The sequence below is a fragment of the Chlorocebus sabaeus genome, chromosome 7 (assembly GCF_047675955.1).
Source record: "Chlorocebus sabaeus isolate Y175 chromosome 7, mChlSab1.0.hap1, whole genome shotgun sequence".
NCBI classification, from domain to species: Eukaryota; Metazoa; Chordata; class Mammalia; order Primates; family Cercopithecidae; genus Chlorocebus; species Chlorocebus sabaeus.
In genome coordinates this window covers 106,096,215-106,123,485 of record NC_132910.1, presented here as the reverse complement: position 1 = coordinate 106,123,485, position 27,271 = coordinate 106,096,215, and the positions used below count along the sequence as shown (strand labels likewise).

The 27,271-nt window shown below is 35.8% G+C and overlaps 1 long non-coding RNA gene across 1 annotated transcript; it reads left to right on the top strand.

Annotated features, from left to right (window-relative positions):
- Nucleotides 1–5,410: 5,410 nt before the first annotated feature.
- LOC140712113 (uncharacterized) lies at nt 5,411–25,582 on the top strand. The gene is made up of 3 exons (XR_012093564.1): nt 5,411–5,575; nt 24,418–24,502; nt 25,107–25,582. It is a non-coding gene; the product is annotated as an uncharacterized lncRNA (long non-coding RNA).
- Nucleotides 25,583–27,271: the final 1,689 nt, after the last annotated feature.

Here is a 27,271-nt window from a genome sequence, read left to right as displayed (position 1 = left end):
GCGAGATCGCAAACTGCTGTGATAGCAATGAGGGAGGCTCTGTGGGCGTGGGACCCTCCCGGCCAGGTGTGGGATATAATCTCCTGGTGTGCCTCTTTGCTTAAAGTGCAGTATTGGGGTGGGAGTTACCCGATTTTCCAGGTGTTGTGTGTCTCAGTTCCCCTGGCTAGGAAAAGGGATTCCCTTTCCCCTTGCGCTTCCCAGGTGAGGCGATGCCTCGCCCTGCTTCAGCTCTAGCTGGTCGGGCTACAGCAGCTGACCAGCACCGATTGTCCGGCACTCCCTAGTGAGATTAACCCAGTACCTCAGTTGAAAATGCAGAAATCACAGTCTTCTGTGTTGCTCGCGCTGGGAGTTGGAGACTGGAGCTGTTCCTATTCGGCCATCTTGCTCCGCCCCCCCGGGAATTAAGTTTCAACATGAGTTTGGAGGGGATGGACATTCAAACCATAACAACACCCACAATTATATATTTAGTTCTGACCAACCTTCTTAACTCCAAATTCATACAGTTGATATTTAAATGCCTACCGTATAGTCTAAAAGACATCTCAAACTCAACATATTCAAAACAGAACTTCCCAACCTACCACATCCATATGCTATAACCACAGTGTTCTCCATCCAGTCAATGACAACTCTATTTATCCATTTGTTCATGGACTCCTTTGACAGCATTCTTTTTTTTTTTTCTTTTCAGACAGGTTCTCACTCCATTGTCCAGAATGGAGTGCAGTGGCACGATCTCAGCTCATTCCTGAGCTCAAGTAATTCTCCCACCTTAGTCTCCCAAGTAGCTGGGACTACAGGTTCATGACACCACGAGTGGCTAATTTTTTATATTTTTAGTAGAGACGGGGTTTTGCCATGTTAGCCATGCTGGTCTTGAACTCCTGGCCTAAAGTGATCTACCCACCTCAGCCTCCCAAAGGGCTGGGATTACAGGCATGAGCCACTGCACCTGGCCTGACATCATTCTTGAGTCTTCTATTTTTCTCACAGTCTACATATAATTTACCAGAAAATCCTGTCTTCAAAATATATCCAGTGATCCCACCACTTCTTACCATCATCACTGTGTCAATGAAAAAATGACACTATACAAAGTTACATAGGTAAGAAAGACTTTATTCAATGCTATTGCAATAGAGGAGAAAGGCCTGGTGTTCAACTTCTCTAAAACAAAGAGCTGGAAAGTGTATAAAAGCTGTGTCAGGAGAGGATCATTGGCCACCTGTGTTTGCTAACTAGCCTTACCAAAAGAAAAAGTAAATTTTATCCTATCTTCAAGATAGGAGATAGTTTTACAACTTGGAATAAGCCATTCCTGAAAGTAGACTCCTAATTCCCATAGAAACTGGGAGACAGGACCACAATCCTCTTTAATTTCATTTCATATCTCACTTAACTTGCCCCAGCGACACTAGTCTTTTTTATGTTCTTTGAATATGAGAACCACACTCCCTACTCAGGGCCTTGGCAGTTGTTTTGGACTCTTATGAAACTTGTCCTAAAAACCTTAGAGATTGATTTACATCTATGTAAGATAAGAACAATTATTATTTACATATTTTGAATGCTTTGTATTTCTATATTGAGGTTCATAATTTCCTCAAAATATAATGTTAAACTTTAAAGCAACCCTTAGTGATAAGGTTAGAAGTTTATAATTTTATAGACTTTTTAAAAAAACAAACGCACATGTCCGTGTTCTAACATATTGGATCCTGCATTTGAGGGACTTTTTCTTATCCAGGAGTTGAGTCAACATTTTCTGGGTACCTTCCATGTTCCAGGTCCTGGTACTAAGCATGTAAATCTTCATACCTTAGTGCCCAATACAATGTCTTGCACACATAGTCAATACTCAGTAAAATATTTATTGGTGACATCCACATTGGTATCGCTTGACTAAATGCTATACATGCAAAAAGGGGCATTTGTTGTGTGTCAAGAGCATCAATTATTCTATTAGATCCTCCAACAGTGCTGAGTAAGGAGTTATTTACATTTTGAAGATTTTAAAAAACAGAGTTTAGAGCAATTTTCTAATAGGCCTAAGGGATGGAATATGATGCAAACTTTGGAATACAACCCTAGTCTAGCAGACTCCAAATTCCATGAACTTGCTGTACATCATACTGCTTTTCTCAATTTATAGGTGAGAAAACAGGTCCAAAGAGGCTACATGATTTCTGTAAACATTAACTTGTCAGAAAAATATAGCTTATAACACCCTGAGTAATGGCTGAGTCCCACTGAGTTGAAATAAAGGATAGTATGTTAATATATCAAAATGGAGCTGGAATATGAAAGAGGAAGAGACAAATGTGTGTGGGAACAGCTGTGAAGGCTTCATGGAGGAGGTGAGGATTAAGTCTCATAGAATGTAGTACTGAGGGAGAAGAAGGGAATGCTGTGAGAAACGCAACTAGCAGAGTCTCAGAAGCAGGAATATGCATCAGCATTCAAGGGGAAATGAGGAAACAGGCTGAGTGATATGAAGGTGTGAGTTGGACAGTGGCATGAAATCAGGTTACAGATTGCAGGTAAACAGTCTCTGAAGATTTTGAATGACAAAATGAATTAATTGAATATATTGAATTAGCAATTGAATTAAAGATTTAAAGTAATTGACTTAAATTGAATTAAAGAATATGATTTATATATAATTTAAAGAATATAATTTAAGAGAGGACCCAGGTTGAGTTAAAAATCATCTGAGTATACCAAAGCCCAGGTAAAGAGAGACCTTATTAATCTAAAAAAATTACTATCAAATTTAGAAGAAAACACACACACTTAAGCTCAAAAATATAAGGTACTGAACGACATGTAGAACATGTTAACATTTGGTGAGAAAAAAAGACTACCAATTATATATACATATATATTTACATATCCATGAACTAACTCCATGACAATGCACAATTAGAAAGAGTGGTTATCTCTGGGAAGGGGAAGAGAGTGACTAGGAAACACAGACAAAAGAGAGATGTGATTTTCATTTTATTTGTCCTTTTATACCTCTGGGATTTTTCTACCATGTGCTTGTATTAGTGATTGTAATCAACTATTTTAAAAGGACCAGAAACATGAACAAAGAGAGGTTGGAAAGAACAGGATGTGTCTGAGGTTTTCGGTGAGGCTGAGAGCCTGGGGAATGGGGGAATATAAGCCTGGAAGAAGTCAGGAAGGCATTGTGAACATGCTTTTGTGCTATTCTGGGGTTTTATTTACGATTATATCTCTGTCAGCCAACAATGCTGAGACACAGCAAGTATTGAATAGGTTAATAAATGAAAAAGAAGCAAACAGCAATCGTGAAATTATTCCTGTATATTATGTTCTTCTCTGAGCCTAATTTCTTATCATTAAAAGCAGGGGTTTGAGCCTGGATAATTTCTAAGGTCCTTGCTTGTTTTTATAGTCTATCATTTGGATTCACAATTTGCCTCCTGTTGGCTGAATACAAGAGCATTGATTCTTTCAGATCACTGAAACGATGACCAAGAATCAGTTATCTTTTCTCAGAAGATATTACCTTTAAAACTAAAACTTCATCCAGATTCCCAAATACTTATTACCTTTAAAATACATTAACTATCTTCTGAATAGTTTTCAATGGCAATTTATTATAAAGATAATATAAGGCTATATAGGAGGGTATATTTTAATCAGGTTCTGTTCACTAAAAGTCCTTAGTAGGTAAGCAGTTACTATGGATGGCTACTACATGGAGAAAATACAATTTCCAGTCAGAACAGCATATATTCAAGAGCAAGCTTCTTGTGCCTGCAATATCCTCACTCTCCCCACCAAACTCCCACCTGTCCTGACATAAATAATTTCTTCACTCTTGATAAAAATTAACTCATGCAAGTTATGACTTTTACTTGCTCTTTTCTGTTAGATTATCTCTACAGTGTCCTTCTCTTCTCCCCAGACTGAAGTATATGTCCAGAGTGTAAATACCAGTAAGATTAGATGTTCATGAAGATAAATGTGTTTGTTTATCAAATTCTCCTTTTGTACTGTTTGCCAAAGACAGGATGTTCCTAGGATATGCTCTCACCTATTTTATAGGTGAGAAAACAGGTCCAAAGGGATTGGACTCTCATTGTTTGGCTGTTCAATCTCAGACAAGTCACTTTTCTTCACTTTTCAAGGGTCAGTTATCTCATATCTACAAGGAAGGGAAGTTAACTGAATGTATTTGAATTTGCCAATGTCTCTACCTCCAAATAATTTCCATGCCTAGTGGTATGGTAGGAGTTAAGTAATTATTTTAGGCAGATAGAGAGGAAAACGGGTCCTTGGAAGTTTTCGTTTTTAAAGCAGCTCTAGAGTCAGGCCAGCAACCTTTGATAAGCAAATGCAGGCCATTAGAAACTGGGTCCACCCAAACATGGCCATTCCCTTCGCCTTCTTGCCTTTGCCCTGCCCCACATATTCTGGGCAACATGGCTGCCTCCACATATCCCCACGTTTGTAGAATATCATGGCGCCCTAGATTTGCATATTAAAAGGCTGGGGTGGGAGGGCCCACTTTTCCCACTGGCTTCATAAATGACATGCCTGGTCAAACCAATCGCCTGAGCTCTACGCAAATCAAACACCACCTTCTCCAGCCTACTGGCTGGTATCTGTGGCACTTGGGGTTTCCTCTTTCAACTTTGGAGCCCCCTACCTTCTGTCTCTGTAAGGCTAGCCTCTTCCTTCTGCCTTCTCTTTTCTTTCTTGCCTATTGAATTCTCTGCTCCTTAAAACCACTCTACGTGTGTCCGTGTTGTTTTATCTAATTTACACGAAACAAGAGTCCTAGTGTTCCTCCACTCATTGGAGCCATATCGGTGGTAAAACGTAATCAAAATTATATCAATATAATATAAGCAGTGTCACCAAAGGTGGAGACTGCTCAGGAATAAAGATGAGGATAATCCCAATAAGAGCCATGACCATGTTCTAAAGCATGGCAGATACAATGGACTGAAGAAGTGAGTAAAAATTCCATAAGTAAATACATTATGTGGTAGAGTTACTAACCTAATTTTTCCTTCAAATGATATGAATTTCATAAGGAATACACTGTCTATTCATTGTGATTAGTGTAATATTCCTCCATTCTGGACAGTAATTTACTTACATATTCCAATTCCTTAAGGAAACTCAGTAGAGAACTTTCAAAGGAGTCCTTCATAAACACCTCAAGATTATCAGATATGCAGCAGAAACTTGAACTGGGACCCTGCTTGTTCCACGTAGAAAAACAGCCACCCCATAACCAAATGCCAGTTACTGGAAACTAAAGATGTGCTTCCTCTTTAACATGTACTTCACCCAGAATTGCTACTATGAGGTAGTCAGGATTCTGAACCTCATAGTGACATAGTGACCTCAATATCTGGCTCTAGCACCAAAGGATGAAAATGGAAAAAGAAGAATAAAGAGAAATGCTTCAAAGGAGATTGATCCAGGACTACCAGTAGTTCTCTACTAGTTTTACAAAAACTGATCCAGCAATGGAATACAAATGCGCTAGTGATCCCAGCCAAGATACCAGAACCTGACCCAGGTCAGGTGACCCACGGCACCTTTAGAAATAATGGATGGTTTTAAATAACTGTTTTGGGAGTGGTTTGCTATGAAGCAATAGCTACTGATCTAGCTCTACTTGCCCTATGGGTGTTCCTCTTCTCCCCATTCCTTATTGGCAGAGCCCGCCTCCCACACCCTTGCTTTCTCAGCTCTCCTTGCACCAGCTCCACTGCTAGATCATAGGAACTGAAGAGAAGACTTCCAGGAACTTCTCACAAGAAATCTCTCCTTTCTTCCATGCTTTGCACTTTTTCTGGAAGGATATGAGGCTTGGTGCTACAAAGACCACCCTGTAATCATTAATATTCATACGGATACTAATAATACCAACCTTACAATAAATTGAGAGGATTAAGTAAATATATGTAAAGTACTTAGGAAAGTTCCTGGAACATAATGTCATTTAGTCTTAGCTAAAATTTGACTGGAGGTGAAGTAAATATACTAATGATATAACTTTAGTATATACGAAGAACATGGCATTTGGTTGGAACTTACTAAGTGATAACCATACTACTGTTATTAACAAAAAGGGGAGTCTTATTGATTTGTGAGTCTTATGATAGATATATATATACATTCAATTTTATTTAATATGTACAGTTTTTGATTAATACAATTTAATTTAGAAACAAATAAAATTTTTTTAATTTAATAATTTATAATTTTATGTTAATAACTTAATACTTTTATTTAAAAATAAAAATTGAAGTTTTAAAAATAAAATGTCATAGTTAATAAACATTCATGAAGATATTAGTCTCTCTCAGAGACAGTACCTACCTAAAATATAATTTTTCACGTTTCCAACATTATTTATGGTAGCTTTTCTTTGAAAATAAAGAATGCTTTTTTTTTTTTTTTTCCTAAAGACTTTTTCTTTTAGAACAGTTTTAGGCTCACAGCAAAATTGGAGATACAGATATTTTTTATATAGCCCTGCCCCCACACATACACATCCTCCCCCATTATCAACATCCCCCACCAGAATGACACATTTGCTATAACTGATGAGCCTACACTGGCATATCATTATCACTCAGAGTCCATAGGATACATTAGGGTATATTGTTGGTGTTGTACATTCTTTGGGTTTGGACAAATCTATAATGACATTATCCACCACTGTAGTATCATACAGAGTATTTTTACTGCTCCAAAATCTTTTTTACTTCTCCTGTTCATCTCTCTTTGCCCCGTAACCCCTGGCAACCACAGATCTCTTTGCTAACTCCACAGTTTTGTCTTTTCAAGAATCTTATATAGTTGGAATCGTATAGTTTGTAGCCTTTTCAGATTGGCTTCAGTAACTTAAGAGTGTTCATTTAAGTTTCCTTCATGTATTTTCATGGTTTGATAGCTCACTTGTTTTTAGTAATGAATAATAATTCATTGCTTGGATATACCATAGTTTATTTTTTCATTCACTTACCAAAGGACATCTTGTTTACTTTCAAGTTTTGGCAATTATAAATGAAGCTGTTATAAACATCTGGGTGAAGAGTGTTTCAATACTGTTTATATTCTGTTATCTTTAATTTTTGCATTGTTAATGAAAAGAAGATTATGAAAAAAATTTGGAATAATAAACCCAAGTAGGAAAACATGAACTAGTAATCACAACACCTGGGTTTTTTTCTTGATTCTTCTACCCATTAACTATGTGGTCTTGATAAATCTTTGATATTTCTGGTCCTCCATGTATTCATTAGTACATTGAAGAGACTGAATAGATTATTACTAAGATATCTTTAGATATGAGAGGCAATGAATTAAAAACATCTTTCAAGTGAATCCTCATAAAATCATACACTATTTTATATTCTTAATAACTGATTGAAAAGCCTTCATATGTTTTTCAACATCTTGGTCTTTAAATGTTCTTGTACATTATCTGAGTTTTATTATTGTTGAAAACTTAGAGCAATTGTTCCTACCACCCATCCCTTTGTTGAAATTTAGCACCGAGGTGGGCTGAGCCCAGTGTACCTCATCGCATTTCCAGACATCTTTACTTTCTCCGAGAGAGACAGACTTAGGCTCTGGCAGAAACAGCATCCATAAAATGTTACTTAGCTGAACATTTTGCATGAATTATTTGTCCTTTCCAGAAAAATAAATGATAGCATTAACATTCATAAAAGATACATGTTTATTGCAGCAGTTCACAAAAAGTCTATCTAAAATGGCTTTGCAATTTTGCTTTCCATTACATAAATGAGTATCATTAAAATTGTCAATACTCTTATAAAATAATTGTTGATTTTAAAATTTTTATCATGTTCCAATACGTTTTATAGTATACGATAATTTATTAATGTTAACTGTGAAATATATACATTTAGTCCTTATCTGTTTGTATTTCTATTCTTTTCTGTCATAGAAAAAATTCATAAACCTTTTTAAAAACAATTTGTATACAAAATATTTACATGGACTTGGGAGAAATTTTAGTGAGCCTATTTCTAGTCTTTATATCAGCATTTAGTGTGAAAGACCACATATTTGACAATTCCACAGCTGTATTTTCTGTCTTTATCTTATTATTAATCCAAAGTGATTTTTAATAGATATTCAGCATCCACAATCTTTTTGGGCCCCTCTTAGGCCTCCAAGCTGGAGTACAATATGGCCTAAGTCAATCAAGACAATTCACTGTACTTGCCAGTGATTAGTTCAGGCAAGGGCATCTTGCCTAGAGGAATTTAAAGGGAAGTGTTGTGAGGCTTCCTGAGACAGTGTTTCTGTTTCTGCCTTTGGAGATTATTATGTGAGGCCCTGATGATCAGAGAAGCTGCAGCCATCTTCAGAGCATGAAGAAAAAGCTCAGAGGATCACAAGACTTTGAGCTAGAACTTTTGACATTTTTGGGCTATTAATTTAACCTACGTTGGAACCATCTATCTCCAGATTTTTTGTTATACAAAATAGCATGTGTTATTACTGCTTAAACCACTTGAGGTAAGTTTTGCTGTAATTTGAACCTCAAGGAACTCATAGAATTTCCTTGCCCTGTTCCCATTGTTCTTAGGCAGTGAGGGGCTGAGAACCCTTTGCATAGGTCCTGTATTCCCAGCAGGTAGACTTGAGATTGTATCCATCAAATATCGGTGTTGGAGTGTTCCATCATTTCATATTAGTCATTATAAACTCAATGCTATTGGAGAACATTTATATTTTTTAACAAAGGAAACAGCACAGAAAATGCACATACTTCATTTTTGTCTTATATAAGCAAATATAAATATTTTTGATTCTCCAGGTATTTGTATTATAGAAAATTCTGTACTTTAAACTATTTTTTCTCTTTATTTATCTTTATTTATTTCTATTTATTCTTCAAAACCTCTTTTGATATCTTAAATGGTTACTAACACTAATACAAGATGTCAGAATTTTCCTGGAAGTCATATACAACACTTCTGTTTATATTTTATTGGCCAGAATTTGTCACATGACTACTTGCTGGAAAAAAAAAAAAAAATCTGTTAAGTAGACTGTATGCCTACCAGCACTTTTTATTACTATTCCTGTGTCTCCATATTCTTAGTTGCTCCAGCATTTCTAATTCTCTAGCATTTGGCAAGTTAAGATAACTATTGTTATCAATTTTATTTCTTTTATGACTAGTGATGCTGAGCTTTATCTTCTAGATGCTTTACACAATATAATTAATGACTTCATTACATTTACTAAGGCAGTGTGGTGTATCTAAATCATCATAGACTAAGTCTTCAACGTTGTATGCAAGGCTGGATAAAATTTCTTCTCGCCATGATTTTAATCATTTTAATGGCAAGAAAGTCACTTTATATTTTAAAATGTATCTCTGTTAAGTGGGCACACAAAAAATAATGAATACATTAAGAAATAAAGAATTTTAATCTCAAGTCATTTAAAAATTCTGTACTTTCTGATTGTTCTTAATTATTCACATACTTAGAAATTGAATTCATATCAACTTTCACTAAAAAATGCCTAGCTGCATGTCTAACACATAGTAAGCACTAAATAATCATTTGTTAAATGGATACCTGAATGAAAAAATAATTACCAGCATTGATTTTATTGGGAATGGAATCTAATATTTTTGTGTTTTCAACATTTTTAAGGTTATTTTATCAAGATTATGGTGGTGCTAGAAATATTTTTCACATTTTCTTTCAGTTTTAACAAAATTAAAGATTCTTTCTCGATGTTTAGAATTTCACAATTGGATTTGATATGTGAATTAAGTTGTGGCTCCAGGGTGTGTAACAGTAAATATTATATTAACTGAAAATTAATTATCAGTAAGAGACTAAAAAGGCATCTCTTCATTACAATATTACATTTGAAAGAATTACATAGTATTCTTAGGATAAACATATTCTTCATTGTATGCTGCATTTTTTTCAGTTCTCATACATAGAAATTAATTTTGATTGATAGTTCTACACATGGTAATAGTTTTAGATTTTCTGGATTTGTTTTTTTTCTGTGAATGTTAATAATTTTGTAAAATTTTGTGCACTGTAAATAAGATGTCTATCCGAAGCTTAGATAGTTACAAAGTGTTTTTCTATATTAGAAATATTCGTTTAAAAACTGGCAAGGTTGGGCCAAGTGCAGTGACTCAAGCCTGTAATCCCAGCACTTCGGGAAGCCAAGGCGGGCAGATAATTTGAGGTCAGGAGTTTGAGACCAGTCTGGCCAACATGGTGAAACTAAAAATACTGTGTCTCTATTAAAAACATGAAAATTAGCCAGATGTTGTGGTGGGCACTTGTAATCCCAGCTACTTGGGAGGCTGAGGCAGGAGAATCACTTGAACCTGGGAGGTGGAGGTCACAGTGAGTTGAGATTGCACCATGGCACTCCAGCCTGGGCAACAGAGTAAGACTCTGTCTCAAAAAAAACAACAAAACAAAACAAAAACAAAACAACAACAACAACAACAACAAACAACAAAAAAAAAAACCGGGCAAAGTTGTTAATGTAATTGGTAATACTATATTGGTAATACTATATTACGAAACTAATATAATTCATAGATTTTGATAAAATAATACCTTCTGCTTTGAACTTAAGTTATATTTTATTCCATACATCTTGAGGAGAAAAACTACTTTATTTTACACATCTCTAAGATGGGAACAATAATGATACTTACCTCAGGATCATTGCAAATAATAAGACAAATTAATGGCTTAGAACAATGACTGGCATGTGTGAAGTGTTCAATAAATACCTGGCTGATTCTTTTCCTTCTTACTCTTGTTGTTATAATCTTTTCATTGCCTATGTTAACTGTTTAATGATTAGCAAATGAATTAAAATATTTGGATATTAAATCATGGACCTTTAGAAGTCTGCATGAACAGAGATCACACTTTGGACATCTTCTACGTCCTGCACAGGGCGTATCATAAGGCTGAGCTTTGTGTCAAATATTAACTTGGCCATCTCCTTGATCCCATGTTCAAGTATGTCATATTATCTTAATTCATCATTCACAATTGATTCTTAAACATTTATTATTTATCATGCACCTTTGGCAAACAAAAAGATAAGAGTAATAAAAGAAATGGACCTGGGTCTTGTTCTCATATAAACATATGAGAACCTACAAATACTCTTCAGAATATCTAAATATTTGTAATAAAGAAATTCATACTGTTCCTTAAATCGGTTTCTTATAGTCCTCTCTTTCCAAAGTTACTTTCACATTATTTATGAAGAGACACAAATTAACAATCATCTACAGTATAGCATTAGACATTCTATATTAAAATTTTAAAGAGTGTAGATGACTTATTGAAGAAGTATAATTTAAACCATCTCTGCTTGCTAGCACAGAACCATGTAAACCAAAGCCTCAAATAAGTTAGTTTATGAGTATATAAAGAATTGCTTTAAATGAAGAAAAGAATAATTTGTTTGTACTTTCTCATTATCATCAAAAACATTTTCACTGATGGCAGTATGGATAGTATAGTTAAATGTCATTAGGAAATATGAAAAATCTTCTATGACTTCTTATGGCATATTAACTAACAGGGTGGCACAAGGCTGAGAAGATGACTGGGTACAGTGATATGGTTTAGATTTGTGTTCCTCACCAAATCTCATGTTGAATTGTGATCCCCAATGTTGGAGGTGGGGACTAGTGGGAGGTGTATGGATCATGAGGGCAGACTTCCCTTTGTGGTGCTGTTCTTGTGATAGAGTTCTCACAAGATCTGGTTGTTTAAAAGTGTGTGGCACCTCCCCTGCCTTACTCCTGCTCTGGCCATGTAAGATATGCCTGCTTCCCCTTCACCTTTCACTATAATTGTAAGTTTCCCAAGGCCTCCACAGCTATGCTTTTTGTACAACCTGCAGAATTATGAGTCAATTAAGCCTCTTTTCTTTATAAATTACCCAGTCTCAGGTATTTCTTTATAGCAATGTGAGAACAGACTGATACACAATTTTAGTACCAAGAGTGAGGCATTGCTACAAAGATAACTGCAAATGTGGAAATGGCTTTGGAACTGGGTAATGGGAAGAGGTTGGAAGAGTGTGGAGGGCTCAGAAGAAGACAGGGAGATGAGGAAAAGTTTAGAACTTTCTAGAGACTTGTTGAATGGTTTTGACCAAAATGGACATTGAACTGCAGGCTGATGAGGTCTCAGATGGAATGAGGAACTTACTGGCAACTGAAGCAAAGGTCACTTTTCTAATGCATTAATAAAGAACCTGGCTTTACTGTGCCCCTACTCTACAGATCTGTGGAACTTTGAACTTGAGAGTGATGATTTAGGGTATCTGGTGGGAGAAATTTCTAAGCAGCAAAGCATTCAAGATGTGCCCTGGCTACTTCTAACAACCTATGCTCATATATAAATGACTTGAGACTGGAAATTATATTTAAAAGGGAAACAGAACATAAAAGCCTGGAAAATTTGCAGGCTGGCCATGTGGTAGAAAAGAAAAACCCATTTTCTCAGGAGGAATTTAAGCAAGCTGCAGAAATTTGCATAAGTAAGGAGTCGTCAAATGCTGATAGCCAAGACAATGAGAAAAAGGCCTCTAAGGCATTTCAGAGACCCTGGGGGCAGCCCATCCCATCACAGATCCAGAGGCCTAGGAGGGAAGAATGGTTTCACAGGCCAGGACCTAGTCCCTGCTGCCTTGAGCCTTGGGACACCACTCTGTGCATTCCAGCTGCTCCAGCTCCAGCCATGGCTAAAAGGTCCCCAGATATAGCTTGGGCTGCTCCTTCAGAGGATGCAATCTGTAAGTCTTGGCAGTTTCCATATGGTATTAAGCCTGCAGGTTCTTAGAGTGCAAGAGTTGAGGCTTGGGAGCCTCTGCCTAGATTTCAGAGGACATATGAATAAACCTGGATATCCAGGCAGAAGTCTGCTGCAGGAATGGAGCCCACATAGAGAACCTCTACTAGAACAGTGAAGATGGGAAATGTGAGATTGGCACCCCCACACAGAGCCCCCACTTGGGTACTGCCTAGTGGAGTTGTGAGAAGAGGACTACTATACTCCAGATCTCAGAATGGGAGATCCACTGGCAGCTTTCACCCTGCACCTGAATGAATCTTAGGCACTTAACACCAACCCTTGAGATCACCTGTGGAGGCTGAACCTTGCAAAGTCACAGGGGCAGAGCTGTCCAAGATTTTGAGAGCCCACCCCTTGTGCAAGCCTGTTCAGGATATGGGACATGGAGTCAATAAAAATTATTTTGAAGTTTTAAGATTTAGTAACTTCCCTGCTGGGTTTGGAACTTGCACAGGGCCTGTTGTCCCTTTGTTTTGGGCAATTTCTCCCGTTTCAAACTGCTGGGTTTGCCCAGTGCTTGTACCCTCATTGTATTTTAGAAGTAAATAACTTGTTTTTGATTTTACAGGCTCATAGGGGGAAGGGACTTGTGTTGTCTCAGTTGAGACTTTGGACTTTTAACTTTTCAGTTAATGCTGGAATGAGTTAAGACTTCAGGGGATTGCTGGGAAGGGATGATGACAATTTGCAATGTGAGAAGAATACAAGATTTGGGAGGGGCTGGGGCAGAATGATATGATTTAGATCTGTGTCCCTGACCAAATCTCAAGTTGAATTGTAATCCCCAGTGTTAGAGGTAGGACCCTGTGGGATCATGGGGAGGAACTTCCCCTTTTGGTGCTGTTCTTGTGATAAGAGTTTCATGAGATCTGATTCTTTAAAAGTGTCTGGTACCACCCCCACTCCCACCCACTTCCTCCCGCCCTGGCCATGTAAGATGTGCCTACTTCTTCTTTGCCTTCTGTCATAATTTTAAGTTTCCTGAGGCCTTCCCCACCATGCTTTCTGTACAGCCTACAGAACCTGTGAGCCAATTAAACCTTTTTTTTTTTTAAATAAATTACCCAGTCTGAGGTATTTCCTTAGAGCAATGCAAGAATGTACTAACACATACAGCTTTTAGGTTTTAAAATAAATGTGAGAGTTGAAAAATACTGCCTCATAAGGTCAATAGCCAAATTAATGTGCTTTAAATAAATCCATCAATGCTCATTTGGGACTTTTTTCCACTTAAGAAATGCATCTACATGAAAAGCACGTAATACTCAAATTTGTTGTGAGCTATCATAAATGGCTCCCCAAAAGACTGACTTAATGACAATTATCAGATGCCAAGGAATACACCTTATTACATCAGCACAGTGAGGGAGGTGGTCTGGGCAAGGAATGGACTCATTAAGAAAAACAGTCTCTGGTGAATTCTCCCCAAATCTTTTGTGTTTGAAAATCCCATCAGCACTTTATCTGTAAGTTGGTTGCTATGTGAGGTAACCAAGGTCAAGGCTTCTAGAACTACTACTGCTTGCAGAACATGAACTGATTAATTTTTATTCTAGATTCAGCTGTGTTAGCAATGTCATAGTCCTCTCTTAACACTTATTTGTGGGATCTTCTATTTCTCTTCAGTTGTTCATTAACTAATATTCAGAGGCCAGAGTAATCACCCAGACTCATTTTTTTGGGTGTCTCTATGTGGATACTTGAAGCAAAATAGGGAATGTTGCTCTAAATTATTGACCATTTGGGAATATTTTCTCAACTCCACACTTTACACATTTGGTTTATATTAGGTAGTTTAGAGAACACAGTATATATCCCAGCTTGAATTTCCATTCTGCTGACCCTCACTACTAGGATCAGACACACCTAGACATACTCAGTGGACAAGCAGGTTATTTTCTTCAAGGGATGCTTGACATAATTGTTTGAGAACTTCTGAGTAAAGAAATGAGACACATAAGCTCTAAGACTGATTTCCTAATATCAGAGAGAAGGGGTGATTTGGAGAAATTTATAGCTCAGTGTTTTGGGTTAAATAGTGTCCCCAAATAGCTATATTAAAATCCTAACCCATAGTACCTTCAGAATGTGAATGTATATTTAGAGATTAGGCCTTTAAAGAGGTAGTTAACATTATTGGAAGAAAAATCTTTCTGTCACCTAAGTTCAGGTGATCAGAACCTGTGAATTAACAGACATACTAAGAGGAGAAAAGACAGGTTTAGTTCACACATATATAGGAACACACAGTAATGAGTGACTCGGTGAATAGCTGGAGGTATAGGTCTATATAATAGCTAAACAAAAGGAGGGTAAGCAGCTGTGGCCAGTGTCTAGGGTTTCAGTGGGGAAGTATGGAAAGTCCTGTTGAGCTTTATGATGCAAATAGAAATGGCAGTATTCTTCCAGGCTGAAATCTCAGCCTGAAGTGGAGGGGGGTGTTACAACAGTGTAATTTATACTTCCTGCTGCCAAGGGCCAGTATTCTCCTGTATCAGGGTTTTCCAGAGAAACAGAACCAAAAATATATATTGACATATTATTAATAACCAATTATATATACATATCTATATGTATATATAATATATACATATATGAAGAGATTTATTATGAGATATTGGCCTACATAGTAGGAAAGTTATCAGTGTAATTTCAGTCCAAGTCTGAAGGTCTGAGACCAGGGAAACCAATGGTGTAAATCCTGGTCCAAGGGTAGGTGAAGACTGATGTCCCAGATCAAGTATGTGGCAGGAAGCGAAGGGGTCAAATTCTTCCTTCCTCTTCCTTCCTCGATAAATTGGATGATGCTTTCCCACCTTAGGGAGGTCTATCTACTGAGTCCACTGATTCAAATACTAATGTCACCTGGAAACACCCTCACAGACATACCAAGAAACAATGTCTAATCTGGGCACCTCTTGGCCCCATTAAATTGCCACGTAGAATTAACCATTCTAGCCCTCAGATAGGAAACTGCTTTGGAGGGGGTCAATGGCAGCTGTATTTGGGGAGTCTCTGCTAAGTTTAGATAATGTTTCTTTATGTGGCTGCTGATTGTTTAGATATTCTTAAGTTAAAGTAATCTTCATATCACTCTGGTGAGCTGTTAACCCCTTCAAGGTCAAATTTATTAGGGTGGGCCCTAATCTGGTATGACTGGTTTTTTTATGAGGAGACACAGACACACAGAGAGAGCACTTCACGTTAACATGAAGACAGCCTTTCTACAAGCCGAGGACAGAGGCTTTAGAAGGAACTGACTTTGCTGACACCTTGGTCTTGGACTAATACCCTCCAGAACTGCAAACAAATTTCTATTTTTTAAAGTAGGCAGTTTGTGATACTTTGTGATGACAACTCTAGCAAATTAATGCACTCCGTTTTTTAAAATCCTATGAGTTCTGTCAAAAAGAGAAAGCAATGTCTGTGTGACAAAGTTAAACTTAAAAATATGTTAACTCATAAAGTCTCTGTGAGATGTTGGATGTTCAAAGAGGCATTTTCACAGGTCATGTGTAAATATAGCAAGAAAGAATGGGCTCACCATCACACAGGAGTGTCAGCACTGGGGTGATTCATAGCAGGAGACACCACCTCCAGCAGTGGATTCAGCTATAGCTTACCGAGGCCATTCCTTTGAATAGAACTTAGAGCCCTCAGAGGATAAAACTGCAACAAAGCCCAGCTTTGCAGGCACTATAGAACTCAGTAGACAGTGGAGGCTGAAAGGACTTGCAACTATATGTGAGGCTTCTCTGAAAAGTTCTGGAAGTAATTTGAGGAAACACTGGGGGTGCAGGATGGTCACAGAGGGATGTGGATTTATAATCTACTGTAGTTAGATGGTGTCAGCACTAGAGAAGTATTTATTTATTTATTTATTTATTTATTTTCACATTAAAGCAATATTGATACCTCCAGGCTGGGTCAAATACACATGACATTGGGATAGAAGAAGATCCTCACATTGGCATTAGAATAAAGAAACTATAGATATATCAGAGAGGATTAGACTTTGTGGTCAATAGATTATTGTGTCTCCAGCATCGAATTTGATCCTTCTACATTAAATCTACCTGTATTTTGTTTGAAATAACATTTTATCCTTCTCAGATGTGAATTCACTTAATAAATGACTATAGATCTTCATCTTTAGTAAGGACTTGGGCATCCCATGAAAAGCAGCTGGTTAACTGATATAGAATAGTACCCAGCAAGTGTAATTGAACTGGCAAAAATCTGTCTTTCTAAGATGGCAGGCTTTAAAATGATTTAATAAGAAGAAAAGAAAAAAGGCCAATTCAATAATTTTGAATACTAACTTTGATTTTATCTTAAGAATGTTTCTTAAATTAAAAATACTATAATATTGCATTTGAAAATAATCCTTGTTTTCTTAAGGCCTTCAAATAATGTATTAAGGTGTTATTACATATATTCTAGCTCAATGTACCAATATGTAAGTACTATCATTGCCTTTTTTATGGAAGATTTAGAACTCTTCTTGATGTTTTATAAGCTGAGTCAGTGCCAGAGAATTAAAAAATAATAGCAAGGTGTTTGCAAGCCTCAAACCATATTAGAGATTATAACTGAGACACAGAGAAATGACCGAAAGAGAATACAAGCAATTATGACATAAACCAAACATAAAATCCTAAGCTCCCCAATCAACTAAATGGTGTCCTCCTCGTGGCCAAGGGCATTACAAATTTAACCTGAAACACTAGTTCAGGCCATGATGGGACGGGGGAGTTATACATGCCTCATTATACTCTCCTCCCTCTGGAATTCAGTTACATCTGACCAGCCTTAACATGAAAACAGAGACTTTATGACTGGCAAAGCAGACTCTTTGTAGCAATATGATACCAACATGATAAATAGCAGACCCTGAAGTAAAGAAAAGCGTTTTACCCCAAAGTATATATTTTTTCAACATATTTTGAAAAGGGCCCTGCAAAGCTATCACTTACAGGGGAAAATCTAAAATCTGAAAAGAATTCCTTTTTCTTTCCACGTCTTTTTCCTGATCCAGGGGAGAATTAACTAAAAGTCTGGTACTTAATAAGTCTGATAATAAAGTTTTAAAATCTATTTTCTCTGAAGCCTGCTACTTGGAGGCTTCATCTGCATAATAAGAACCTTGGTCTCCACCGTCTCTTATCTTAACCCAGACAATCCCTTTATTGATTCTAAGTCTTTAAATAAACTCTTTAAACCAATTGCAAATGAGAAAATCTTTGAATCCAGCTATGACCTGGAACCCCTGATCCCCTTTGCTTTGAGTTGTCCCACCTTTCTGGACAAAACCAATGTACATCTTACATGCACTGATGAATGTCTTATGTCTCCCTAAAACATATAAAACCAGTAACCTGGGCACATGGTCTCAGGACCTCCTGAGGATGTGTCAGAAGTATGTCTTTAACCTTGGCAAAATAAACTTCTAAACTGATTGAGACCTGTCTCAGATATTTTTTGTTCACAGTGAACAAAACGGAAAACACATGGATAATTTTGCTCTTTGACTAAGGTGATATGGACTGAAAGTCCAAATCTACCTCCTACTGCCCTCTACCATGTTCACTCCACTCCAGGCTCAGTGTCCTTGCTGTTTCTAACTCCTCGAGCACGGTATTCTTGTCTAGGTGTCGTTACATCTGTCTTTTTTTTTTTTTTTTTCTTTACCTGGGATGCTCCTTCTCCATAGCTTAGCTCTCCTTTGCATCTCTCTAAGGTAATCCTCAGACAGGCCTTCTCTGGTGCCCTATCTCAAACAGTATTCTCCTTCATTACTCTAGTTTTTATTGTAGCACCTATTCTTCCTGCATTTAATAATACAAGTTTACATTCCTTTATCCCAAACCTTTGAGAGTAAATGTGCTTCCAGAATAAGACATTTTCCTCCCAAATTTTAGAAAGATAATATAGGACATTTACTGTATATTATGTAACCCCCCTCCCCCAACACACTTGGCCTCAGCCACTGATTTACAATAAAATTCATTACTAGTAATTACTTTTAAGTGGGATAAATAAAGTCTATAGATAGTTTTATGTCAGTTCAAGACAAGTTTTTGCCAACAAATAAGTTATAAAATAATCTTTGGTTTTCAGAACTTCTTGAATTGTAGAACTGTGGGTAGGAGATTTGGAGAATACATACAAAAATATAAATGTAAATATACAGAGAGACTTGCTTGCTTATGTGTTTGTTTGCTTCTCCTGCAAAATGTAAGCTCCATTAGGTCAAGGGCATGGTCTATAAGTACTCAATGAGTACTTATTTCGTAATTAAATTAATAAGACTATTTTCCACCTGACCATTCTTTTGTACCATTACCAGTAGACACTGATGTAGACTTTCAAAAATCTCCCATATATATGTAAGAGCTGTTGGTCTGAAAGGCACTGGACTCTGAGATGTCATAAGTAGTATAACATAGTGGATAAAATTCCAAACTTTGGAACCAAGTTGAATTGGCTTCCAAGCATGATGTTGGTCCTACTACATTCTGTGGGAACCTCAAAGAACTTTAATTTTCTCATCTAAAAAATGGAGAATATAACACATTGTGGAGAAACAAGAACACCAAAGAGATAGAAAGAAATAGGGAAATAATTTCCTAAGCCATGAGCAATCTCAATCCTTTTCTAATTGGAAACAAGTTCTGCTAAATACCCTCTACATTTTAAAAGATTCATTTCTTCCTTTTTGTCCCTAACCAACCAATATAGATAGATAAGAGGGTGGCATGAATTGTTCTCTTTGTTATAAAGGTAAAAGGGATTTGAAAAAAAAATAAAATAAAAGCCATGTATGCCAAGAATCAAGACAGTTTGGTGTTAGCAGAGGGACAGAAGGACAGACACATAGATCAATGGAACAGAATAGAGAACTCATGTATAGACCCACACAAATATTCTCAACTAATTTTGACAAAGGTACAAAACAATTCAGTGAAGAAAGTGTAGTCTTTTCAATATCCATTGCCCGAGCAATTGAACATCCATGGGCAAAAATATGAACCTCAACCAAATTGTACACTCTTTACAGAAAGTAACTAAAGATAGAAGATGAACTTCAAATTCGAACTTTTAGAAAAAAAATGAGTGAAACTATTTGAGACTTAGGACTAGGAGAAAAGGTATCAGTTTTGACACCCAAGAAAAAAAAGATTCATAAAAGGAAATAAAGATAAAATAGACCTCTTCAAAATAAAAATAAAAAAATAACAACTTATCCTCTGTGAAAGACTGTATCAGGAGGAAGAAAACATGAGCTACATATGGGGTCAAAATATTTGAAAATCACATACCTGACAAAAGTCTTGTATCTAAAATATATAAAAACTCTCAAAATCCAACATGAAACAACACCACCACCACCAAGTACTCCAGTTTGAAAGTAGGCAAAAGACATAAATAGTTATTTTTCTGAAAAAAAAATACACATGGTAAACAAGCACATGAAAAGATGATTAGCCATTGGGGAAATGAACATTTAAACACACACTTAGTAGACATCCCTATATGCTTATTAAAATGGCTGAAAAAATAGTGATAATGTCAAATGCTGGTGAGAATGCAAAGAAACTAGACCACTCATTTATTGCTGATGAGAACGTAAAGTAATATAAACACTCTAGAAAAGAGTTTTATAATTTCTTGGAAAACTAAATCTGCACTTACCACATGACCCAGCAATCTGACCCTGTACATTTATCCCAAAGAAATAAAAATTTATGTTCACAGAAATTCAGGTACACATATTCGTAGAAACTTTATTCATAGTAGCCCCCAACTGGAAACAACCAAGGTAGACTTCAGTGGGTGAATTATTAAAAAACATTCACACTATGGATTACTACTCAGCAACAAAAAAGAACAAACAAGTGGCACGTACAACCACTTCAATGGATCTCAAGGGGATTATGCTATCTGAAAATAGCTACTCTCAAAAGCTTATGCATACTATGAGGTTTCATTTGTGGAAAATTCTTGAAATGACAAAATTATAGACATAGAAAATGTATTAGTTACTGCTAGGGACTGAGAAAGGTGGAAAGGAACAGGTAGAAGAGTGTGTAACCATCATAGGATTCTTGTGCTGATGGAACTGTCAAGTGTCTTGATGGTGATGGTTGTTAAATGAATCTATACCTGTGACAAAAATAAAATGGAATGAGGCACACAAACACATACAAATTAGTGCATGTAGAACTAGTGAAATTGAATAAGGTTAATGGACGGCATTGTAATTTTCCTGGTGATAATTCTGTACTATAGTATGCAAGATGTTACCCTTGGGAAAAACTGAAGGGTATATAGATTTCTCTGTATTATTTTTTTAATCAACTGCATGTGAATTTAGAGTTAACTCAAATAAAATGTTTAATTGAAGCAACGTGTACTCATGAACTTTTTTTTTTGATCAGGATAAACCAGTAAGCAGGATATATTTTCTTTGATTCAATATAATTTTATAATTTTTATCCTTTTAGTAATCTGCAATCTTTCCATCACTAGACAATAAATGATTCATATAAAAGAGTTAGCAAGTAATTGGAATCCATTAATTAGAAAGTTAAAATTATGAAGATGAATCAGCTAAAAATGGAAACATTTATTTTCTGGAAAATTTATCTTCTATTTTACTTTGCAATTGTCTCTAAAATGCATGAGTTTATAACCAGGTAAAAGTAAAAATTTCCAGAATCTTGGTCCAATAGATCATTATTTCACATAAACACTGGATTGTAGTAACCTCAGAAATGGAAAATTTGCTTTGGTTATGATTTTCCTATAAAACCAACAGGCAATCATAACTGTATTCACAAGCAATGATTCAAATTCTTGCTTAACTAAGTTGTACATACTTGTCATAGATGAAGATGATTTCAATAGTGACTTGAAGCAAAAAATTTATTTTTTAGAGCAGTTTTGGGTTTATAGCAAAACCAAAAGGAAGGTATAGAGATATTTCATATACCACCTGCCCCCACACATGTAAAGCCTCCACTCTATTGAAATTCCCCACCATATTAGTACATTTGTTACAATTTATAAACCTACATTGACATATAATTATTATTCAGAGTCTGTGCTTTACACTGAGGTTTACTTTTGATGTTGTATATTCTATGGGCTCAGACAATTGCATAACATTTATCTACCATTATAATATAATATAGAGTATATTTAGAGCCCTAAAATTCTTCTCTGTTCACCTATTCATCTCTCCCTGTCTCCTAAGTCCTAGAAACCACTGATTTTTATAATCTTTATAGTTTTACCTTTTTGAGAATGTCATACAGTTGGAATCTTGCAGTACATAGCCAATTTAGATTGTCTTGTTTCACTTAATAATATGTAGTTTCCTTCTTGCATTTTCATAGCTTGATAGCTAATTTCTTTTTAGTGCTAAATATTATTCCATTGTTTGGATGTACCAAAGTTTATTTGTCCATTTGCCTACTAAGCGACATCTTGGTTCCTTCTAAGTTCTGGCAATTACAAATGAAGCTGCTCATTACTCATAATAATAACCATCTGTGTGCAGGGTTTTGTGTGGATGTAAGTTTGCACTCCTTTAAGTAGATACTAAGCAGCACAATTGCTGGATTGTATGGTGAGAGTATGTTTAGTTTTGTAAGAAACTATGAAACTCTCTTCCAAAGTGGCTGAGCTTTTTCTCATTTCCTCTAGCAATGAATGCACGTTCTTGTTGCTCCATATCCTCACCAGCATTTGGTGTTTGATAGAGAACTCTCATATGCCCCATACTCAGCTTCTCCTATTATTAGCACATTACATACTTACAATGTATTTGTCTCAATTAATGAACTAATATTGATACATTATTCTTAACCGAAATCCATACTTTATTCAGATTTACTTAGTGTTTATCCAATGTCCTAAGTCTGCTTCAGAATCCCACTAGGATGCCATAATGCATTTAGTTATCATGACTCCTTACACTCCTCTTGGCTACAACAGTTTTTCAGACTTTGATTGGTTTGGTGACCTTGACAGTTTTGAAGATTACTGGTCAAGTATTTTTTAGAATGTCCCTTAACTGATATTGTTTGATGTATTTCTCACTATTAGAATGGAGTCATGGGTTTGGAAGAGAAAGATCAGAGGTAAAATATGCACATCATTATATGTATATTAAATATGTCATATTTATGTTATTAAATGATTTAAAATATCATATCATGGTTATTAAATATGATTTTGACATCTGGAATTTTGCTATGAGAGCATCCACAAACAGCTCTGGAGACGCAACCAGGTCTCAGTTCTAACAGAAGCAATTGGAGAGCTGTGAACCATAAATTTACCTTTTCTAGGTTTCTGTTTGCTCACTGGAAAACGAAATTTTCTTCCATTGCAAAAGTTCTGTTACTCACATTAGCCAAGGGCACTGGGCCTGTTCTGTGACATTAGGGCTCACAAATTCCTTGGAATATGGGCCATGTCCTTTGAACAGATACATCGGTGATATACATAATGCTGGTAAGATTGGCCTGTGGGCCTGCATCCTAAGTCAAGGGGCCACTGTGATACAGTGCACAGCACCTACTTTTTGCCTAGTGGAGAATTTTAGCAACACTCAACAAGAAACTTTGCTCAAAAAATGAAATACGTTATCCCTCCATACTTCCTCTGCTTTGCCATCCCTTTCGTTTCCCTCTCACATCCATTTCAGAGTTAAAGCTACACTTTTGTTATTGCGAGTTCAATAAATTTAAATTATTATACCTAATTGAACCATACGTAGAGCTATATATGTTTTCATTTGTACACAGAAATTAAAATTATATTTGCTTAGAAGCACCATATCTAAAAACTTTAAGCATTCATTTTTCTTATTTTATTTATTTATTTTTATTGATTCACTATCTGATATAGTTTGGAAAAGCACTACAAAGGCAGAAGGTCAATGCAAATGAAAAGAAAGAGGTGTGGACAGTCCATAAATTGGGTCATTTGTGTTGAAAAACTGGTAATTTAACTCTACTGAGTTGTGTCCTATGCCCCACTTGGAAAACTCTCAATCTCATAGAAGTTAGAAGCTCCTTCCCTCTCCACATGTCACTGACTGTCAGTCATCAGGAGAAAGCTGAGCAGGTACACAGCCCAGATTCTTGCAACATTCAGAAAGTTTGACAAATACAGATGGTGTATTCTAAGAGATAGGGAAATAGATAATTTTTCATTTAATGGAAAACTGCTATCTACAACACAGAGTTTTCTCTGTGTAAGTTTCCTTACACTGACATTTGGAAAATATCAGTATTCACAGATGGGAAGAACAGTCTACTAGCAGTAGAATTAGAGGAGTTTGCCATTTTTAAATAGGCAAACCACCAATCACAAAGTGTGTATCATCAATATATATTTTTTGCTAATTGTTATTCTAAAATAGAATATTTTGTATTATGATAGTCTTTTCCATTAAAATTTTCATTTCTCTTTGCTTTTTGTACAGAAAATGTTTTGCTGTTATTATCCAGAATTAACCTTGGATTTTGAGGAGTGACTTTAAAGTTTGGCAGAAAAGAAGCAGAGTCAAGGCAGGAAAATGTTTACTTTGGAAGTGTAGGTCTTTAAACAAAACAAACAAAGTAAAAATTTGCCTATTATTTCAAACTGGTGGTCCATTAACTGGATCATTTGTATACACTTACTGGCCACTAAACTATATACTTCATTTCTAAAGCCAAATGGAAACCTAAGTATTCAGTTGAAATTTCAGTGCATACCTATTCTGTTTACCTCTATGCTCTCTGGCTCTTTAAATTCACAAAAGGTACCTCAGAAGTTGGGAAAATGTCTAAAATTAGCATTCATATCTAAGTCTCTATACTCTAGATCTAGAGTTTCACTCTTATATTTCTCCCCTCCACCAAAGTATAGCAATATCGGTATTGAGAAAAATAATGAATATTTGCTGATAACTAAACATTACATTGAACACCTCCCAATATTACCTTTGTTCTCTAAGAATCTGGTTCAGAAAAAATTATTAATATTTTTTATAGTAAAAATAAAATTATTTTAATTATGGAGTATTTGTGTTATAAGTGCTGCCACCAGGTAGAAAAAAATTTTGGTGTTCAATTTTTTTCTCTTATTTTTCCTTTTCCTTGTCCAACAAGAAAAGTTTCTTGTCCTCAGGACCAGGAATTGCTTCAGTAAAATTGCAAGATACCAAATCAACATGTCAACATACAAAAATGAATAGCATTTCTGTATCGTAGAAATGAAACAGCTGAAAAAAGAGAGCAATCTCATTACAATAGCTACAAAAAAGGGGATCAATTTCACCAAGGAGGTAGAAAATCTCTATAAGGTAAAAAACATAGAACACTGATGAAAGAAGTTGAAAAAGACACAAATGGAATGTCATCCCATGCTCATGAAGTGGAAGAATTAATATGATTAAAATGAACATACTTCCCAAAGCAGTCTACATATTCAATTCAGTGTATACCAAACTACAAATGCTATTTTTCACAGAAATAGAAAAAAATCCCCAAATTTGTATGGAACCAAAAAAGATCTTGAATAGTCAAATTCTGAGCAAACAGGGCAATGCTAGAGGCATTACACTACCTGAATGCAAAATACATTTTCGTTGTAAGACTACAGTAACCAAAACAGCATGATATTGATATAAAAATAGACCCAGACAAATGGAACAGAATAGAGAACCTAGAAACAAATCCATATATTTACAGCCAATTGATTTTTGACAAAGACATTAGGAACGTACACTGGAGAAAGAACACTCTCTTTGATAAATGGTGCTGGGAATATTGGATGTCTATATACAGAGGAATGAAATTGGACTCCTATCTCTCATGATATACAAAAATCAACTCAAAATGATTAAAGATTTACATGTAAGACGTGAAAGTATAAAACTACAAGAAGAAAGCATAGGAAAAACACTTCAGGACAATGACCTATGTGAAGATTTTATGGCTGAGACCTCAAAAGCACTGACAACTAAAAAAAAATAGATATATGCGACTATATTAAACTATAAACTTCTTCACAGCAAAGGAAACAATAGAGTCAAGAGACAATCTATTGAATGTGAGAAAAAATTTGCAAACTATTCATCTGACAAGGAACTAATGTCCAGAACATATAACAATAAAAAATAAATAATTTTATTAAAAATGGGCAAAGCTATGAATAAACAATTCTCAGAAAAATACACACAAATAGCCCACAGATATATGAAAAAATGCTCAACATCATCAGGGAAATGCCAAGGAAAAACACAATGAGGCATCACCTTACATCAGTTACAATGGCTATTGTTAAAAATACAAAAAAAAAAAAAAAAAAAAAAAAAAAAAAGTAGACGCTGGCAAGGGTGTGGAGAAAGGGGAACTCTTACATACTGTTGGTGGAAATGTTAATTAGTACAGCTACTATGAAAAACAATATGGAGATTTCTCCAAAAACTAAAAATAGAACTGCTATATTGATTCACCAATCCCACTACTGGGTATCTATCCAAAGGAAAAGAAATCAGTACATCAAAGGGATACCTGCACTCACATGTTTATCACAGCACTATTTACAATAGCAAAGATGTAGAATCAACTCAAGTGTCCATCAGTGGATGAATGAATAAAGAAAATATGGTATATATACACATGGAATACTATTTAGTTATAAAAAAGAATGAAATCATTTTATTAGCAGCAACATGGATGGAACTGGAGGTCATCACGTAAAGTGAAATAACCGAGGCACAGAAAGACAAATATTACATGTTCTCATTCATATGCAGGATCTAAAAAAGTTGATTTCATAAAGCTAAGAGTAGAACGATAGATATTAGAAGCTGGAAAGGATGGGTGGGGGTAGGGAAGTGAAGAAAAATAAGTCAGTGGGTACAACCATACAGTTACACAAAGGACGTAAGTTCTCATGTTTGACAACAGAGTAGAGTGACTATAGTTAACAACAATGTATTGTATATTTCAACATACTTAGAAGAGAAGGCTTCAATTATTCCCAACACATAGAAATGAAAAATACTCAAAGTGGTAGATAAGTCAAATACCCTGACTTGATCATTACACATTCTAAGCATGTAACAAAATATCACAGGTACCTCATAAATACATAAAACATCATGTATCAGTCAATAAATACAAGGTATATTTAAAAAAGAAAAATAGTAGGAAAGAAATTGGTTATGTGTGAATATTTCAATTGTCACAAGTGTTTGACAGCAAGTGAAAAAGCTCTAAGTATGCAGTTGTCAGCATAGGGAGACCCTCTTTCTTCAACCACACTCATCCCTGTTCTCCTTCGTC